The sequence below is a fragment of the Carassius gibelio genome, chromosome B22 (genome assembly GCF_023724105.1).
Source record: "Carassius gibelio isolate Cgi1373 ecotype wild population from Czech Republic chromosome B22, carGib1.2-hapl.c, whole genome shotgun sequence".
Taxonomy (NCBI): Eukaryota; Metazoa; Chordata; class Actinopteri; order Cypriniformes; family Cyprinidae; genus Carassius; species Carassius gibelio.
Window position 1 is genome coordinate 38,081,184 of NC_068417.1, and position 16,402 is coordinate 38,097,585.

At 42.1% G+C, this 16,402-nt stretch overlaps 1 long non-coding RNA gene across 1 annotated transcript; it reads right to left on the reverse strand.

Moving 5' to 3' along the window:
- Positions 1-11,436: 11,436 nt before the first annotated feature.
- On the reverse strand, positions 11,437-15,667 carry LOC127987921 (uncharacterized). Its single transcript, XR_008161471.1, has 7 exons — positions 15,043-15,667; positions 14,799-14,945; positions 14,385-14,489; positions 14,065-14,285; positions 13,787-13,969; positions 12,357-12,434; positions 11,437-12,125 (listed from the first exon to the last, which is right to left on the reverse strand). It is a non-coding gene; the product is annotated as an uncharacterized LOC127987921 (long non-coding RNA).
- Between the last annotated feature and the right edge of the window lie 735 nt (positions 15,668-16,402).

Below are 16,402 nucleotides of genomic sequence, written 5' to 3' on the forward strand. Positions count from 1 at the left end.
TTGATCGAATGCAACAATATGCCAGACGACAGAGCCGAGATACCAACACCTGATGCAGCACGTTGGCACACTCACCTAAAGCCCATCGCTCATTGCATTCCTCCTTTGGATCCAGAAGCCCAAATTCTTCTCCTTTTGGGTCGTGACATCCTTCAGTTTCATAAAGTACGGGAGCAACATAATGGTCCTAATAACGCACCCTACGCGCAAAGACTAGACCTAGGATGGGTCGTAGTCGGAGACATCTACTTAGGATCTGTCCACAGGTCTGCAGCACTTAGTGCTTACCGTACCCATGTACTTGATAATGGACATCCTTCTCTACTTCTTCCATGTCCCAACAAACTCAGCATCAGGGAGAAGTTTGACATCAAGCCTCCACCTGAGATATCTCTGGCGCACGGCACCTTCATCTTTGATGACTAAGCCATAGGAGATACCATCTTTGAGAGGACAAAGGAGGATAATAAAGTTGGATTGTCTATTGAAGACAGGCGTTTTTTTGGACATCATGGATAAAGAGATGTTCATGGACGAGAGCAATAGTTGGGTCGCACCACTCCCATTCAGAACACCTCGCCAATGACTCCCTAATAATAGAGAACAGGTATTTTCGACTCCAGCGCGCAAAAACAGGGCATCTGCTTGAACGATGTTCTTCTCTCTGGTCCTGACTTAAATAATAGCCTCTTGGGAGTCTTACTACATTTTAGAAGGGAGCTGGTAGCTGTAACTACAGACATCGAACAGATGTTTCACAGCTTCATTGTGAAAGAGGAAGATAGAGACTTCCTTCGTTTTCTCTGGTTCAAGGATAATGACACCAGCAAAGGGATTATTGAATACCGCATGAGGGTGCACGTGTTTGGTAATAGTCCATCCCCTGCTGTAGCCATTTATGGTCTTCGACGAGCAGCGGCTTATGGTGAGGAGGAATATGGTTCAGACGCCAGACACTTTGTAGAGAGAGAATTCTACGTCGATGATGGACTTTTGTCAACACCCACAGCTGCGGGAACAATCGATCTGTTGACACGAACAAAGAAAATGCTGGCCACTTCAAATTTAAAAATGCACAAGTTTGCTTCTAATAGCAAGGGAATAATGAATGCATTTCCGACCAAAGATCATGCGAAGGGACTCAAAGATAATAATAATAATAATAATATATTTTTATTTGTAAAGCACTTTTCATAGTTAAAAACAATCCCAAAGTACTACACATAAAGAAAATTAAAAACCGGAAAGAACACTTAAAAAATTAGCAAAAAGTAAAAAAAATTTGTAGACTTTTGCTAGGAATCCCAAAAAGGAGAGCGTTGCTGTAGTCCAGCCTGGAGGATACAAAAGCATGGACAAGTTTTTCCGCATCTGACAGACCAAGTGTGGGACGGAGTTTAGCAATGTTCCTGAGATGATAGAAGGAGATCTTACACAGATGTTGTATGTGGGCGACAAATGTGAGTTGAGCATCAAATCTTACTCCAAGGTTGGTGACTGTCGATGATAGTGGAATGTTTTGACCAGAGAAGGTGATGTGCGTTATAGGTGATGACTTGAGCTGGTGTGGTGTACCAACTAAAATAGCTTGTTTTGGAGCTATTTAGCTGTAGGAAGTTTGCCTTCATCCATGCCTCAATCTCCTCAAGACAGGAGCTCAGAGATGACAGAGTGGCTGTAGATGAAGTGAGGTTGGTTTTTATATATAGCTGAGTGTCATCGGCATAGCAATGCAATGATATTCCATGCCTGTTGATTATGTGGCCAAGGGGAAGAGTATAAATGGTGAACAGAATCGGGCCGAGAACCGACCCTTGTGGGACACCACAAGTGACTGTATGCTTCTGAGACTTTACACCTCCCAAGGAAACATACTCTGTTCTTCCAGACAGGTAGGACTGGAACCAGCTCAAAGCAGTGTCAGAGAGTCGGATAGAATGATGGAGACGCTGAAGGAGGATATTGTGATCAACCGTGTCAAAAGCTGGAGATAGATCCAGTAGGATGAGGAGCGATGGTGTGCCGGTATCAGCCGCCATCAACAGGTCATTTGTGACTCTGATCAGGGCTGTTTCAGAACTGTGAGCGGAACGGAAACCAGACTGAAATTTTTCAAAAAGGGAGTTTGAATTTAGATGATCCTGAAGATGGGCAGCAACAACTTTTTCTAGAACTTTGGACAAGAATGGAAGGTTGGAAATAGGCCTGTAGTTTGCAAGAACTTCAGGGTCTGAAGTGGGTTTTTTTAGAAGGGGTTTGCAGACTGCAGACTGGAACTTGACCAGTGTGTAGAGAATGGTTATTAAGGGACTAAGAGAACTGATGTGTGTTTTCCCCAAAGCTGTAGGAAAAGGGCCCAGCGTACAGGTGGAAGCTTTCATCCGGTTGATGATGTCCTCAACTTGTTGCTTAGAGATTTCAGGAAAACAACAGAGAGGTTGGATGGTCCCAGGCTGTGGGTCGGCGGTGGGGACAGACAGAGCAGGAGTGCTGGAAAGGAGAGAGCGGATTGTCTCAACTTTTTTCCTGAAAAAGGTGATGAAGCTGTTGCATTTCTCTTCTGATGTGTCATTGTGTGAAGTAGTTTGTGGCTTGATGAGATGATTTATTGTGGAGAAAAGCTGCTTGGAGTTTCCCTGATTTTCACTAATGATGTTTGAGTAGAACTGTGTCCATGCTTTTTTTAGTGACATTGAGTAGGCCTTCTGATGTTCTTGATAGGATATTTTGTGAACAGTAAGTCCAGTTTTTGAAACACGCCGCTCAAGTACACGCCCCGCTGTTTTCATTTTCCATAGTTCTAAAGTGAACCAGGGGGATGTATGAGAGAAAGTGACTATTCGTGTTTTTTCAGGTGCATGGAGGTCCAAAATACTGCTCAGAGTGCTATTATAAAAGTCCACTGATTCATTTACAGATGTGAAATTTGCTGATGGGATTTTCAGGAGGTCCAAAGCCAAAGTGTCTGGGTTGATATTTTTTATGTTTCTGAAATGGATTTGACATTTTGGTTTGATGTAATGAGAAAAGTTCACCTCCATTGAGATGACTTTGTGATCGGACACTCCAAGATCATATACCAGTAGATTTTCAATGGGGGCAGAGTCAGTAATGACCAGGTCAAGTGTATGTCCTCTGTTGTGTGTTGGGACATCAACATGCTGTTTGAGATTTAGACCATCCAATAGCTGTAAAAAATCAACTGCTGGATGACAGGAGGTGGTGTCAACGTGAATGTTCAAATCTCCAAGTATAACAATGTTAGCAGATGTGGTACAGAATGAAGTGAGAAATTCATTTATCTCTGACATAAAAGCTGGATTTTGCTTAGGAGGCCGGTAAATGAGAAGAATAGTCACAGTGAGAGGTGGTTTACATCTGAAGGCAAGGCATTCAAAAGTGGACTGTTCAGGCAGAGACAGCGGGGTGAGTTTTAAGTCACTGCGATGTAGTACTGCTAGGCCACCACCGTGACCCGAGTGGCGGTCTTTCTCCAAGTATTGATAACCAGGAGGACATGCTTCATTTAATGCAAAATATCCCTCTGGCTGATGCCAGGTCTCAGTAAGACACATGATATCAATATTCCTGTCCAATATGTGGCTGTGTATAAGACAAGATATATTTGTGAGAGACTGTGTGTTAAACAGTTCTATTTTGATGTTTGATGAGTAGTGTACTGTAGAGAACCAAGTAGACTGAAATCCACTCCACGTTTTACGTTCCGCTCCGTAGTGACGGGTCTTATGCAAGTAGACTTCCCAACTCTATTTGTTCCAGGTAGAGAGGCGTTCTGATGACGTAGATGCCATGCGACAATGCGCTCGCTTGACCAAAGTGATGGAATGGAGTCACCAGATTGAGAGAAAACAAACTTTCTACGGCAGCTTCTATGGATGTAGCTGGTGTTGGCTTTGAAGTTGAAGCTGTTTAATGGCTGGAATATATATTGGACTGATGTTATTCCTTAACCTTAAGCAGTTGTGGGATGGAGTACTTTAGCGTCATGTCGCTTTAAAGAGAAGATCCGAAGATTATCCAGCCGGTCGGCAAGTGGCTGCTCGCTAAGCCGGGGAGATGTTACCTTATCCAGCGAGGGCTAACTTGGCAGTGAAGTGTTGTCCGTTTAGACGCTATTGATGCTGGAGTCGATGAGTGATATCAAGACCACAGGGCCAGTAAGCAGTAATAAAAACTCTGATGCAACGGCTCAGGTACAGGCAGCACGAAAAAGATTGCCAGCAACAACAGGTATGATGCAAAAATCCATACATCCATATAATCCGAAAAAAAAACTACCTGGTAGATAGCAGATAGTGACTTTGTAGAAAGTAGGTTCTAGAGTGCAAAAAATGATACACAAAGATGTTTTCTTAAGGGAGAAGCGGCAACAGACAGTGCCAGCGTCCTCTCGCCTCCTATAATCTAAACTTGGAAGTTGACCCTACTCCCATCCAACGTAGTCTCTGACTTAGCTGGGATGTGAAGGGGGACACATTCACCTTTCATGTAACCGACATTAAGAAGCCCTTTGCTCGAAGAGGGATACTGGCTACTGTCAACAGTCTCTTCGACCCACTTTGGTTCGTTGCCCCTGTCATCATTGAAGGGAAATTCCTGCTACGAGAACTCTCAGATGAGACTTGTGCCTGGGATTCTCCCCTCCCTGAAGACAAGGAAGAAGCATGGAATGCATGGAGGAGATCCCTACAAGATCTCAAACAGCTGGAGATTCCTAGAACATATGTTTATACTACTCTCTCTACAGCTCTGAGGAAGGAACTCCACATTTTCTCTGATGCTTCTGTCAAAGCGATTGCAGCAGTGGCATATCTTCGTGTCATCAATGGTGAAGGTGCATGCCACACTGGGTTCGTATTGGGGAAGGCCAAATTAGCTCCGCAAGCTGCTCATACCATTCCCAGGCTGAAACTAGGAGCTGCGGTTTTAGCTGCAGAGATAGCAGAGATAATCACATACGAGCTGGACTTCACTTTAGATGCTGTGGAGTTTTACACGGATAGTAAAGTCATCCTGGGGTACATCTATAACCAGACAAGACGGTTCTATGTATACGTAGCCAACAGAGTGCAGCGTATCCATAGAGTGTAAAACCAAATGCAATGGCACTATGTGTCTACTAAGCATTACCCTGCAGATCATGCCACCCGCTCCGTTCCTGCAGCTCTGTTGGGCTCCACCACCTGGTTTACAGGACCTGCCTTCCTGTCGCAAATGGATCAGAATCTGTCTCTGGAGGAGAGGGAATTTGACCTCCTCGGGCCAGAGTTGGACACAGAAGTTCGTCCTCTTGCTACAACTGTATCCGATGATTTTCATCTTGAATGTCAATGATTCGAGCGATTCTCTTCTTGGAAGTCATTAGTCAGAGCCATAGCTTTTCTCATACATGTCGCCCAGACTTACAAGTCGTCTGATGATAGAGAAAGAGCCTGCAGCTCATGGCACTACTGTGCTAAGCTCGTACAGTGAAAGAGTTGTTACAAGCAGAGGAAGTTGTAATCAAGAGCGTTCAGAGGGAAGCTTACCAAGAAGAGCTCACCTGCATCGCCAAAAAAGATGACATCCCGAGGCACAGTGCTCTGAAAAAACTGAACCCTTACGTAGATAGTAGAGGTCTTCTCAGGATAGGAGATCGGCTTAAAAATGCAACTTTGGATCTCCAAGAGAAGTTTCCTTTGATTGTTCCAGGACGCAGTCATGCTGCGAAGCTACTTGTGGAGTATCACCATGATCGAGTCGAGCATCAGGGTCGTGTGTTTACTGAATCAGCTATCCGCAATGCAGGGTATTGGATTGTTGGTGTTAGGAAGCTTATCAACAGCATTGTACACAAGTGCATCGTATGCAACAAGCTTCGTGGGAAGGTAACTGAGCAGAAGATGGCGGACTTGCCCATCGATCGCCTGAGCACTGAACCTCCCTTCACGCACGTCTGTCTTGATGTTTTTGGACCTTGGACAGTTGTCGCAAGGCGCACGCGAGGAGGACAAGCTAAGAACAAAAGATGGGCTGTTCTTTTCACTTGTATGAGTATTTGTGCCATTCATATTGAGCTGATTGACAATATGGATTCATCCACCTTTATAAACGCCTTGAGAAGGTTTTTTGCTCTACAAGGTCCTGTCAAACAAATCCGGTCTGATTGAGGGACCAATTTTGTAGGAGCCTGTAAAGAGCTGGAAATTGTGGTAAATGATCCTCAAGAGCCTAGTGTGAGGAAGTACCTGGGTGGAGAGGGTTGTTCATGGGTCTTCAATCCACCTCACGCATCCCACATGGGAGGAGCCTGGGAGCGGATGATAGAAGTCTCCAGGCGCATACTAGATTCCATGCTCCAACAGATCAGTCCTTCCCGCTTGACACATGAAGTGTTGTCTACCTTGATTACAGAGGTTACTGGAATTGTCAATGCAAGACCCCTTGTTCATATTTCAACAGACCCAGAATCATCTTTCTTGTTAACTCCAGTCATGCTCCTAACTCAAAAGGGTCATACGCTCCTCCCACCTCCAGGTGACTTCAAGGAAACCAATCTCCATAGACAGCAATGGAGAAGGGTGCAACATCTTGCTAATACTTTCTGGAATAGATGGAGGCTTGAATACCTCTCAACGCTTCAAAGCCGAAGCAAATTGCAAGAGGAACGACGAAATCTAAGAGAGGGCGATGTTGTCCTTCGGATGCTCAAAGTAAGCGCAATGAATGGCCTATGGCTCTTGTGACCAAGATTTTTCCTAGCAGTGACAAAAGAGTCAGAACGGTTTAACTAAGAGTTGCAAGGAATGGGACAATCAAGACATTCCTCAGACCTATATCGGAAACAGTTCTGCTCATGCCATCGGAGGACTGATATTTGTGAGGTCTTATGTGAACATTCTCAGGTTATATGGTGGTATCTAAACAATACCAGACGGGGAGTGTCATGACATACATTTGTTTTTTATTTGCTATCACCATCTTGTGGCAGTTGGTGTTATAACAAAGAAATTGATTATTATAAACCATTTTCTTAGTGGTTTTCTTAGTGGTTGGTTTAGGTCATGTGACTCTTGGGTTAGAGGTTAACCAGGAAATAGCCGCTGTGTTCCAATTTCTTTCTGTGCAGTGGGCCAACAAGTCATCTCTCTGTTTTCTTTACGTTTTTGTGCCTCAGAAAGGCTTTGCCGTTTTTGCTGTAAGTTTGTTATCTTTTTTCAGTGTTTGCATGAACGTGTATATAAATATTTGTAATTCAGTAGTTTGAGTTTAACCTGTTAACTGTCACCCCGTCCTGTATACGGGACGCCTATGTTGACTATACTATATTACAATCAAATCTAATCTAATCTTGACAAACTATATATCGTTGGAAAGGTCTAAGACTCCCAAATATATATTTTACCAATATTTTTTGTTAAAAATTATGTAGGAAAAGTAATAGATTAATTTATGACAAGAGTGCACCCTCAGAAATCTACATTACAAAAGGAGCTTTGACCTTTGTTTAAAAAAAATACTTCCTCGTTGCTTTTTTCTCTATCACATTTTAGAAATCATCAGAAGCTATATATCACTTGAAAACATAAAATCTCAAAATTCATCCTTTAAAACCCATTTTAAAATCAGACATTGCATTACCATGTAAATGGTACATCAAAATCATGTTACAAAATGTTTTCAGTCATGAATTATAAAAATTTAGGTTTGTATCATGCACATTCAAGTCTTCAAAAACGTGAGTGACAGTTAACAGGTTAAAAACGAACTATTCAACAGTGATGGCAATTTGTTTATAATTACACTAAGAAGAACTGATTGTAGCCTTTTAATATGTGCTCAGAGAATATTTGTAAACAGCGGAAATTCATTTGTATTTATTTTGAGAATATTTTGTAACAAGACGTTTGTAATCTTTGTATATTTCAGTTTTAAAAAAAAGCACAAAAACAACTTTCAACTTTACTACTGCGTCTGCCCTTTTCTGACTCCTGTTAGCTATCTGTCAATGTTGCGTAGATGGAACACGCATCTAGGACAGAATAGTTCCCTTTCATAGGTCACTTCGATGCTGCGGTGACGTCACCGGCTATGGGAACGCTATACCATAACACCTGACGTACCTGATAGTTGGAATCCAAGGAAAGCATCTGCTAAAGCAGACAGAACCCGGGAACCAGGAGCCATCCTCACATCCAGACTGTAAATCTTGACAAAAGTGCTCGGTGAAGAACGTCCTGCCGCAGCACAGACATCATATAGAAGAACCACTGAGAAAGCTTGTGATGAAGCCACTGCTCTCGTGGAATAAGCTCTAATTCCTAAGGGCGAAGCGATTCCGTGCGCCTCATAGGCTAAAGATATAGTCTCCATCAGCCAATGTGACATGCGCTGCTTTGTGACAGCATGACCTCTATTATGTGTCCTAACAGACAAAGCTGGTTGGACTCATGCCATGGAGCTGTTCGATCAACATAAGTCTTCAGCGCTCTGACAGAGCAAAGACTCAGATCTCCTGACCCCACCTCTGCAGGGGGTAAAGCCTCCAAGACCACTTGTTGAAAGTGAAAGGGTTCGAAGCGACCTAGGGACATAATTAGGCCTCGGTCGCAGCAATGCTTCCACAGAGCCTGGTGAAAATCCATGCACGAGGGCGAAACAGAAAAAGCCTGTAAATCCCCAACTTTCTTGAGGGAGGATAAAGCCACAAGAAGAACTGTCTTTTAGTCAGGATTTTATCTGGTATAGTTTCAAAGGGCTAACGAATGCCCTGATAAACCTTGCAACACAATGGATAAATCCCATGAAGGAACTCGCACAGGGCGGAAAGGCCTCAGCCGTCACGCACCTTGTATAAAACGAGAGACCAGCGGATGACGGCCCACTGAAGCACCATCTATATATATATATATATACACGTGGTTAGCTGAAATGGCTGCCACATAAACTTTCAGAGTGGCTGGCGTTACTCTATAGAGAAACGGTCTTGAAGGAACTCAGTACTGAAGCCACTGGGCAGTAAACCAGATCCAATTACGAATTCCACACCAGGTCGTAAACAGTTTCCATTGGAAAGCATATAAGCGTCTCGTAGAAGCTGCCCTAGAATTCATTATAGTCTCGGTGATTTCAACAGAAAGACCGGGACATATTAACTCACTCCGCTCAGAGGCCACGCCCACAGCTTCCATAGATCTGGCCATGGTGCCAAATCATTCCCTGTGGTCGCGAAGGTAAGTCCTGTCTGAGGGGAATCTCCTTTGAGAGCCCGCTAACAGACTGACCACGTCCTCAAACCATGGCTGTGTGGGCCACCACGGAGCTACCAGCAGCAGCTGCTCCACTCTGTCCAGCCGAATCCTTTTGGATAACACCACTGGAATTAACGAATCGGAGAAAAGCATACAAGCTGGTTCTGGGCCAATTGTGAGCTCACACTGTTACCAATTGTGAGCTTCTCGCCAGCCTGCACAAGGGGCGAGAGCGTAATCCTCCTTGATAATACAGATACGACACAACCGCTATGTTGTCTGATCTGAGTAGTACATGACGGCCGATCAGCAGATTCGAGAAAAACTGGAGAGCTAGAAAAACCGCCAGTAATTCCAACCTGTTTATATGCCAACTGCGTTGTGTCGCCATCCAAATTCCGTGAGCTGAGCGCCCTTGACAAACAGCTCCCCAACCGGTCAAAGACGCGTCCGTCGTGACAGTCTCTGGGGAAGCACAAATCCCCAGCCGAACTCCAGCTAGAAGGAATTCGGTTGACATCCATTGTCTTATTGACATAACACACCTCCGTGTCACCGAAATCGTCCGATGCGGAAGACAACGGGGTGAAATGTTCTGGCTTGTCTTCCACCACTGAAAGGGTGCATATGAAGTAAGCCCAGACGGATTACAGGGGATGCCGATACCATTAGACCTAAAAGTCTGAGGCACAAACTCACCGTCACTGTGTGACCAACTTTGAAGTGACGTACGCATGACGCGAGAGACTGAGTGCGCGAGAGAGATAGTCTTGCTGTCATCGCGCGAGAGTCAAGTTTATTCCAGAAGGTTATCCGCTGAGAGGGAATTAAAACACTCTTCTAGAAATTTGTGCATGAGCCCAGGCTGTTTAGATGATTCAGCACAAGATCCCGATGGGAGTGTGCTTGAGTCTGCGATTGTGCTTAACACCAGCCAATCGTCCAGGCAATTCAATACTCGAACGCCCTGGAGCCGCAACAGGGCCAGAATCTTCCTATTATGGTGTACAAATTGACTAAAAGATGTTATTTCCTGGGTGTCAAAATTATAGGATGTTTATATTTTTGGTAAAAGGGGAAAATCATTTGGTAACGGGGTTGCAAATTGTGCACAATATTATCAGACATGTTTAAATATTGTTAGTAGGTTTTTGGCCATTACGTTTAAACAACAATGACTGTTTTATATATATAATTTTGATAGTTTATGCCAAAACTGTTATTTACATTATCATATTATAATTATTATTTTAACTGTTAGAAACAGTCAAAAAGTTAAAGAGGGTTAATGTCCAAGTCACCCTAATACAGACGTCCTGTGTTAAAAAGTAGCTATTTTCATGTTAAGCAACTTTATATAACTGTTTAAAACATATCAAATGAAGAAACACATGATTTGTGTAATATTTCAACATATGCTAATGCTAACACTTAGCTCATAGTTGTACATAGTTATATTTAGCCTAAGATGAATCTGACCTTCATATTAAAAGTGGCAAGTAACAGGGTTGCAAATTAAGCAAATACGGTACTAGTTTGATACAACATTTTCTAAGTAAACCAGCAGTTATATAAAAATTAAATATTTTCAATAAAGCAAATATTTTTTTGATCATTCATGCTTACAATAACATAGGTAACAGGGTTGAAGACTGAAATAGATGCTAATATTTATCTCACAGTTATAATCTCAACGAAGAATTAATCTTGCCTTCATTTTGAAAGTTGCAGGTAACAGAGTTGAAAATTAAACTACCGGTAATACCTAAATATTCTTGATAAACTAGCAGTTGTATAAAAACTACATATTTCACATACAGCAAAGTACTTGCTTGGCCATAGCGTAGGTAACAAGGGTTGAAGACAAGATGCTTATAATTAGCTTTATAAACTCAATGAAAATTAACCTTACCCTCATACTGAATGGTTTTTCGTGGGATACTTTGACTGCTCCATGCATTGGAGGCACACACAAGGAAGATGCCATGGAGGACGATGAAGAACAACAGAGGAGAATACATGGCTCAAAATAACTACAAAATTGATACTTCAGGAAAAAGAAGAAGAAGAAAAACGCTTTTAAATCACTTTTTCCATAGTTGACTGCATCTATGTAGGCGTCCGTATCCAACATATATGTTTATCGCTTGAGTTTTTTCGTTGCTGGAGGTGGTAGTCCATGATTCAGGATGCTAAAGTGCTCTCTCTTAGAAGAAAAGGTTCAAAAATGAACCTTTTGAGGTTCCTGGAGATTGCAACTGTGGGGGAACCTTAAAGGTTCATTTTTGAACCTTTTTGAAAAGGTTCTAATTGGAACCTTCATTTAAAGGTGCATTAATGACCCTCATCAGTTCCTTTATGAACCCTTTTCTAGATAGCAATAACATTATTGTTGTTGTTGTTATTATTATTATTATACATTACTAATCCAATTTCACTATAAACACAGAACACCATGATTCTCCATAAACTGTTTAATACATAAATATGTATTACAAACAAACCAACAAACACAAATAAATAAACAATCATCCATAAATATGTATTACTAAACAAACTACCAAACACATACATAAACAAATATAAATATCATGCATTTATATACATACACATTAATTTAATAAAACAAATAATAATAATTGGCCATTGTGGGTGGCATATTGGTTTTTGTTGATACATTAAACAGTTTTCAGTAAAAGTCAGGGTATCTCTCAAATTTGAAGCATATTCAGTGTTGAAGTTGAAGAGTAGAGCTGTGTTCACATCGTCTACTTCACAGACCTCCTCCTTCACTTCCATCATTATTTCTTAAAGAGACTCTGCATCCAAGGCATGTCCCTTTATAAACAGCACAGGGTTGGGTGTATCTGGTTCCTAAACAAGGAGAAAATAATGTTATACTATAACAATATTTAGTAGTTAACTTGAAATGTATTATATATATATATATATATATATATATATATATATATATATATATATATATATATATCCATAGAATAATTCTATTCTAAAAACAAATGTTTAGAAGAAATCATAACCAAGAGACGGGGTTGAAAAAGAACAAATTATAGATTTAGATATTATGGACACAAATACACTCACCTCACTGATGACATAAAGAGATCTCAGACTCTCCTTTAACAGAAGTGGAAACAGCAGGACAGCAGCAACCACTGACACCTTTAATAGAAACTTTGTTTAATTGAATATGGCATACTATGTGTGGCGAGTGGGGCGGGGCCGAGGGACATGAGAACAAGGAGTGAGGCCGGCGGAATGATTGGGAAATCAGCGACACCTGCGCCCCACCGCCGGTCTCGAGTCCCACGTAGGAGATGGAAGGATATAAAACTGGAGCGACGATAGTGAAGACGAGAGAGGACCAGGCCTGGGCCTTATTTTATGTTTTGGTTTTTATTTGAGCGCACCAGTCGTCCGTGAGGGGCTGGTGCGCTGTTTTGTGTTTATTTTGAATTATTAAAATGTTATTTGATTGTCCGCCGCTTCCCGCCTCCTTCTTCCCGATGATTATGGAGTTTTAATATTATTACAGTGGTGCCGAAGCCCGGGAGAAGGAGGGACGCACTGCTGAAGATTCCTCGCCGCTGTGGTGAATCCGCGGTGCCATCGAGCAGGCGAGGAGTGTGCCGCCATGGACGCTCGAGGCGGTGGGCTGGAGCGAGTTGCCGGGGACGGGCGAGCTCGCTGCCGGCCGCCCACGATATGGAGGGGCGGCTGCCGTCCGTGAGGGAGCGGAGGAGTCGGCGCCGTTCGCCAGGGGGCCGGAGCCTGCTGCCTCCGTGAAGGAATCCGGAGGGGCAGGGAACGGGGGACTCCTGCCGGCCGCCCAAAACCGGAGGAGCCGTCGCCGTCCACTGGGCAGCGGAGGAGTGTCGTGCCGTCCGCCGAGGGCCGTCCAGTGCCACCGCCAGGCACCGCGGAGGAGATCACCCAGCTGGTGGAGGGCCGAGCAGCAGTGCGTCTGGGAACCGGAATTTTTTTTTTTTCCTCTCCCCCCTCTCTCGTCTCTGTCGCTCCTCCTTCCATCTCCTTTTCTCTCGCCACGTCTGTCCTACCCCAAGGTTCCCGCAGGTCCCCGTGAGAGGGTACCCCCCGGCCTGCGAGGGGCGATGGGGGTATGTGGCGAGTGGGGCGGGGCCGAGGGACGTGGGAACAAGGAGTGAGGCCGGCGGAATGATTGGGAAATCAGCGACACCTGCGCCCCACCGCCGGTCTCAAGTCCCACGTAGGAGATGGAAGGATATAAAACTGGAGCAACGATAGTGAAGGACGAGAGAGGACCAGGCCTGGGCCTTATTTTATGTTTTGGTTTTTATTTGAGCGCACCAGTCGTCCGTGAGGGGCTGGTGCGCTGTTTTGTGTTTATTTTGAATTATTAAAATGTTATTTGATTGTCCGCCGGTTCCCGCCTCCTTCTTCCCGATGATTATGGAGTTTTAATATTATTACACTATGTTTCTGATCATTGTGATTCTTAGCTTTACTGTTCATGCAAATCAGTGATTTATTACCTTTGTGTGCCAAATCAACACAGATTTGTTTTTCTTCATCCAGCTCAGTAACAATATTTCCCCCTGCTGCTCTTCTTTGGCTCTCGCTGATCTCTGTTTGTGCCTTCAGACTCTGTCTGTGACTCTTACCCAAACTGACCTTGACCTCTTTTGATACAAATCTTGACCAGATAGATCCTTAATCTGCAAAATAAATAAATAAACATATACATGAAACCTTCTCACAGGATAATAGAAATGTAAGTATTGAAGTGTCACTTAATTTTTAGCAAACCTACCTCTACAATGATTGCGATAATTTTTTATGGACTCCTGGAAAAATGATCTGTTTTCTTACTTTGCTGAACCTGCAGCAAATGTCATTTTTTCTTCAACATTAATCAAAGGTGTTCTTTCTTTTTTGAATTAGTTTTTAAGCACATCCTTTGCCAGTCTTTTCTCTCAAGAACTGGTATTTGGTAACAAGGTCTGAACACAACTTGTGTTCACTGTTGCATACCTGAAAATAGAGAAAAACATTTTTACACTCATCATTCTCTAAAATTATAAACTTACTGCATGGAAATTAGCATGTATATGCGCATTTAATCAAACAGACCTTGAATTGTTTTTGATCTTGTTTGCTTTGTCCTGTCAAAGGGCTTTTTTTTTTTTTTTTTGCTACAAACAAGCAATATGTTGTCTTGAATATCAACAGGAAGTCCTACAAAAAAGTTCACAGAAAGGTGCATGTTAGTATGGTAAAAGCAGATCAATGATCTGCAAAGATAACAATATAGTTCATCTAAACATATGTGGACACCTGACCTGACCATCACTCCTAACTGAGCATCCCATTAAAAATGGGAATGCAATAAAGTTGCTTTGTAATAACAACCAAATGCATAAATATAAGAAAATGTCAAAGTCAATAAGCTCTTCCGTACATTCCATTAAATAATTACAATAGTAAATAATAATAATTAGTAAAGGTGTCCACATATTTTTAAACACACGTAGAATAGTAACTTACTCGTGGTGTCTGTGGTCTTGCTGGCATCTCCGTATTTAGGTTTTCTTGTAATCTTATAAATTTAACTTCATCCTTCATTTTTTGGGAATATTTTAGCTTTCATAGTCTTAGTTAGGTTCATTAAAGTGTCTCCATCAAATTCAGTATCTGTTAAAACAACAGGAGTCATAAAATTATATTTATAAAGTTAGAAAGGCAATTATAAAGTACATACAAACAGTGTTATTTTAATTCAACATACTACCTTTATATATTGACAACGGTGTCTCTTCTGAGGATTGATGATTATAGAGTCCTGCTGTCGTCCAGGTTCAGTTCTTCAGGAATGAAGTAGCAGCACATGGCCAAGCAATCAGTGTAGCTCACAGCGCCCTCTGCTGGTGAAAATAATCAATACACGAGTGCTCTGGTAACCAGCAGCACGGCTCTCAAGTCTCACGCATTGGGCGTGAGACCCACGCATTTCAATCCGTTCACACGCTCACACGCCACACCTTGTATTTCTCACGCAGAGACATTACGAGGATAACGCCCACCAAGTTGCGGCGCTATTTTTTTAAACAGTGAAACAGGTAGAGGAATCAAGTGAGTTCCCCGAAGGCCCCGACACGCACCAGCTAATCAAATAAAAAAATATAGCTACCGATCAGCCAATCAGAAAATAGCATTGCTGTATCCGGGTAAGATTTTTACAGGCTCGTGTGCAACACAGATCCAGACGCTCGCTGAAGTAGGTAACGTTACAGTTACAGACTTGCCAAGACAATGACACAGATTTTCACTATATGATTTTTTTTTTTTTATCAATATATTAATTTTAAATTTTTTAAAAACAGTCTAAGATATGTTTTGGTCTGATGGTTATTATGACCCCGACACGCACGCAATTTTGGCCATTATACGTGGTCGGCCGTAGCTTTTGTGCCTATTATTAGCCCACTATTATTTTTTTATTGCCAAAGTTACACGTTGAAGAGGATGCGGGGCTACTCTGACAGTTTTATATAAGAGACTTCCATAATAGGCCTATCCATAATACTTGTATGGCAGTATCCATAATAGTTTGAATTATTTTTTGTTTTTTCTTTCCTTTTATTTTTACTGCACCTCATCCTGGTCCCCATTTTCAAAACGTTTTGCCTAGGCTATTTCATTATATTTTATCCAATGTATAATATTGATTATTGCATTCGTCTATTTCAAAGATGTCAGGGAAGAGGCAAAGGAGCAATCTTTCATGCTTTGCTCTAAAAGATCAGGGCCCGTATTCATAAAGAATCTTAATGCAAAAAGTAGTTCCTAGTGACAAAATTCTAAGAAAATTCTTAGAAATGTGGGCGTTTACTCTTAAAATTAAAGAAAAAAATCCTAGTAAAGAAAAAAGTAATTCATAAAGCATCTTAACCCTTAAAAGAGGTCTTAAGGTCAAACTTGTTAGGAGCACAGACGAGGATTTTTAAGAGGCTTAAGAGTTTCTTTAGCGGAGGAGAAAATGGCAGAAAGATGAAGAGGCAGAAGAAATGTGTTGCAGACAATGGATGACAGTGAGTTAATAAGACGGTATAGATTATATAATAATTTATAATTTAATATATAAATTAAAG